Raw genomic sequence first — 5,145 nt, 5'->3', positions numbered from 1 at the left:
AGCAGTTTTATTTTTTCTTCCATTTTAATTTTCTCGTGAGTTTTCAACAGCCATTTTTGGTTAATTTTGCAGTTCTCAGTTCTCAACATCTCATTCCAGTTAGTTAGATATAAATTATGCATAGGTTTTTAGTTTTCTGTTTCTTTGAATTCAGAATAATAAGAAGAATTATGATTGTATAGCATATTAGCTTCTTAGCTGATGGGGTTTTGGGGTTTTTGCTACTTACAATTTTGAAGACAAATGTTATTTGGAGATGCTATGGTAAATATGTCATTTTCATCTTTTCGTTATTTTGTGGTTGTTATTGATTTAAAAGCGTATCACTAAAAGTGTTAGCTTAAAGAGAAAGTGTTACCCTTAATCGTTAACTTGGCTCCAATACCAATTTTTCAATTTCGACTTTTCTTTTAGTTTCTTTTTCGAAATTTCCATTAACTCTTCATGTTTTGCTTCGAATAAGTTTATAATACGTATAGATTCAATTGGTGGCGCTTTATTTAAAGGATTTTGATAAAAATAATTTGCAACTTCATAATTTAAAGTATTGACCATTTCTACTATTTCTCTTGTATTTGTTATATGATTATTTATTACTAGTCCTTGATGTATATTTATAATTCTGATTTCATATTTATAGTTTTTTAATTCTGATCTAATTTCTATCATAATTATAATATTCTTTTTTGCATGGATTATTGTATATAAAATCTTTTATTTGTTTGTCTTTTTCTTTAATATAATTTCTCAAATCCTCAAAAACTTCTTTTATTTCTACACTTTCTCTTGTTTCTAAATATCTTTCTAATTTTTCAATTTCATTCTCCATTTTTTCTTTCAACAGCTTTAATCATAATATGGTTTTCCAGGCATTTATAAATTTTTTAAATTTAATTCCAACTTGTTTATATTTATTCTTATTTCTATCTTTTTTATTATAAGATTATCAATTTCGATTTGAATATTATTTAATTCTCTTTTATACTCCTCTATTTTACTTTTTAATTTTCTCGCTCTTTTCCTTTTTATTTTATTTTCTGGTTTTTCAATCTTTTTATACTTCATAAATTAGGTAATCTTAATAGTTTTGTTTTAACATTATTTATTTTAGAATTTTTGCAAACTCTATCATTGCTTCATCACTATTTTCTAGAGATTCTATTAATTTTTCTAACTCTTCAACTTCTCTTTTCAACTTGTCATAGATTATTTTTAGAGCTTCAAATGCTCTTTGATTTATTTCAGAAAACTGCAAATAATTCAAACGATTTTTCTCTTTCAAAGAGCTCTTGTTTCTTATCTTGATAAGTTACATATATTTCTTCTTTATTTATTGTCATGATTTAGTATTTAGGGTTTTATTTAATTTTTCGACCTTTTTTGTTAATTCTTTTATTTCAGAATTTTCTTCTTTAATCTTTAACTTAGATAAACTTAAAGGGCTATTAATTTTAGATTCTCTTATTTGAAAATTCGATGAAACCAATTTTCCTGATGGTTCTTTTAATAATAAAACTGGATTTTCAATAGCTTTATATTTTGGTATTTCTGTTTTTACAATTTTCTGAAATAATTTATCGACATAAATTCTTTCTCTATTTTTAAATATTATGCTATGATGGCTATTTGTTAAAGCATAATTTATTGCATATGTAATTGAAAATGGTTCATCATCTTGTTCCATTAGATTCTTTCTGTGAAATTTATAAGCCAAACTTATAGATCTTCCAAGATTTTCAGTTGATAAAGGTATAGCATATCCAAGATGGGCATTAAATTTAACATTTACGTTTGCCAAATTTTCATGAACAATTCCAATTATTTGATCTATTGGGTCATCAGTAATTCTTTTGTTACAGATTGCTAAACTTATTGGTGAATTAATTCCTTTCATATATGTAGATTTGATTAAGACTTGTATAGTACTAATATGAATCCATCCAATTTTAGATCTTTTTTGTTGATCCTTAATTTTCTCAATTTGTTTACTTAATTCTTCATCATTTATCAAAGCTATTTCAATTTCTCCATTGGCAGATTTTATCTTTATAGGGGCTTCAAGTTGAATTTTTCCATAGTATATTATATTTTTTCTATTAAAAACTTCTTTTAAAAGATTTTGTTTATTAAAATTTTCATTTGATTTGAGATTTAATTCTGTTTTTAGAACAGCCTGTTTTTCATTATCTAATAAAGCAGTTAATCTATAATAATCAGATTCTTCTGTTAATTCTAAACTTTTTAAATAATTCATAACTAAAAGACTATGATGAATATGTACCTTTCTGGAGAAAAACTTCCTTTATTTAGTAGATTTTACATAAGGTGTTTTTATCTCCAGAGGGGAGATTGTAGATACTAACTCCAGAGGGGAGTTTAGAACTATTTTTCCCTAAGGGAATTCTTTGTCAGACTACAGAATCGCCTCGGCAGCTTCCTCCTTGCTCTCCTAGCATATGAGTACTCTTAGCCTCCTGCTTTCTGTTTTCTGATACCTCTTACAATTGTCTAAGCAATCTATTTATAATGGTTGGGTCTGATGGACAATTCCCATCCTTACCCTTCTTATGATGTCATTGCTTACGTCATTGTTTATTATCTTGCACCATCTACATTGTTGGTGCCGTATGACCTAAGCGCTTACGTCATTATACAATAATATTGAGGGATGCTTCAGATGTACTGTCCTCTTCTTTTATCATGTGGGCTTCAGATGCATTGTCCTCTTCTTTTATCATGTGGGTTGATTCCGTTTCATTATTGCTTTCTTCAGATATTTCTGAGGTACATAGCTGGCATTTGTGGTCTTCTCTGTCTTTTATCAAATAGCAGAGACTCATCTTTATCCCTTCAAGGAGTTTTTCTAAAAGTCCAGATAAGTTGTAGAATGCTGATTCAAATTTCACCAAGAGTCTCATCTCTCTTTCTTCAATTTCATTTCTTTTACTGGATACAAGCAGAGTATTTCTACTTTTATAATTAATCCTTGTGTGAGATTCCTTCGTTATTTTTTGAGTTCTTTCAAAGACCCTTGCTAATGTGCTGGCTAGTCTTCCTTCATGACTGTAAATTGTTAAATCTTGAATCTGATCAATTGGTTGAAAATTTCCCGGGAAGACGGACATGAATATTACTTGGTGTACTGGAACCAAGCATTCTTCTTCTTCATTAAAAATAGGTTGACTGTTTGTAAATTTTAGGGATATATCCCTTGGATTTACATTGTCAATCATATTTTTAAATCTCTTTACTACATCAACGAATCCTGCAGGAAACTCACTAATAATTTTTAGATCATTAAAAATTAAAATTGTATCAATTAATCCATACTGAAAAAACTGATAAGTGTCAGATGGGGAAGCATCTGGAAATATAACCAGCTTTGTTAGCTGTTCTTTGGCAATAGGATAATATCCCAAAATTGCCCTTTTTTTCTTCAGTCCAATTCAAGGCTATATTAAGGATTTCTCTGAGATTTGATCTACAGACCCTTTTCTTTTCCTTGATTTCAGCCCTTGTAGGAATGTTTCTTATTATCCCTGTTCTCTGGGTTTGAATTGGAGCTTTATCTGCTCTTTTTAAGATTTGCTCTGGATGAAGAGCTTCATATTCCCTGAAAGATTCCTTTGCCTCTTCCAGTGTTAAAAACCCTCCTTTATGGATTATCCTTGATTGATGTGTGAATGGTGCTGCTTTTTCCCAGGCATCATATACTCCTTTCATGGGGCCATTATAAATTACATAATATTTTTTATCTTGGGTAAATTTTTTAATAATTTCAGCAATTGTTTTGTTTTCTGAAATTTTTTCTTCACCTGATTTGTCCACCATGCTTAGCTGGCTGAACTCTGATGGTTTTGCTTGTTATGTTGATTTCATTGCTTCAATGGCTTTCTTGAGGGATTGGATCTGTGTCCTTATTTGCTGACAATGCATGCATTTTTCGAGTTCTTGCTCATATTTTTGAATTTCTTGATCTAATGTGTTGTAGACGAACTCCATTCTCTTGTTAATGTATCTGCAATAACATTTTTGTCACCCTTAATATATTCAATTTTTATTGGATATTGTAACAAAAATAATTGCCATTTACCAATCGTCCATGATTATAATCAACTTTTAAATTATATCGTATGAAACCTGTTAGGTAACTTGAATCTGTCCTTAATGTAAATTCTCTGGGTAGTAAATCAATTTTCCATTTCTTAAGAGATTTAATTGCTGCTAGAGTTTCCTTTTCATGAGTGGTATATCTCTGTTCTGTTGGAGTAAAAGTCCCTGAAATATACCTGCAAAGTAATTCCTTTGGGGAATCTTTAGAATCTAGTGATTCTTTTTCTTGTTCCAAACTTTTTATAGCTTTCTTAGCTTTTAGACATCCTGACCAGGTTATGTCTGAAGCATCTGTTTCTACTATTAAGTAGTCATTTTCTTCTGGAATATAAAGTTCTGGAAGTTTTTCACATAATTCTTTAACTCTTTGAATTTGCATACTGTCTTTTTCGTTCCATTTCCATTCTTTTTTAGTACTTATTTTTGGAAATAAGCTTTTAGTGTATTCTGTTATATTCTTTAAAAATCCTTGATCAGAAATATAATTTATACACCCTAAAAATCTTTGTAATTGTTTTCTATCTTCTATTTTATTAGGAAATAAATTTATCTTTTCTAAAACATTTGATTGAAGTTTTAGCTTTCCTTGAGTGGATAGAATTAATCCAAGAAACTCTATTTCTTGTTTTGCTATTCTTACTTTCTTTTTGCTAAGAACTAATCCTTTTTCTTTACATCTTTCTAAAACTATTAATAATTTTTGAAGATGATCTTCTTTATCCTGTTTTGTAAAAATTAGTATATCATCAATGTACACTAAAACAAATTCATTTAACTCTTTTAGATTTTCTTCTATAAATCTTTGATAAATACCCGGGGCTTGTTTTAATCCAAATGGTAATACATTCCATTCATAGAGCAACACACTTGTTGATTCTTTTGTTGGGCAACTAAAAGCAGTTAATTTCTTTGTTTCTTCGTCTAAACGAAGTTGCCAATATCCTGATTTTGCATCAAGAGATGAAAACCAAGTTGCTCCTTTGATTTTTTCTAAAATAGAATCTTTTCTTAGAAGTTTATGAGCATCACCAA

This window comes from Arachis ipaensis, chromosome B07 (assembly GCF_000816755.2).
Source record: "Arachis ipaensis cultivar K30076 chromosome B07, Araip1.1, whole genome shotgun sequence".
NCBI classification, from domain to species: domain Eukaryota; kingdom Viridiplantae; phylum Streptophyta; class Magnoliopsida; order Fabales; family Fabaceae; genus Arachis; species Arachis ipaensis.
Note: the sequence above shows the minus strand (reverse complement) of the source record.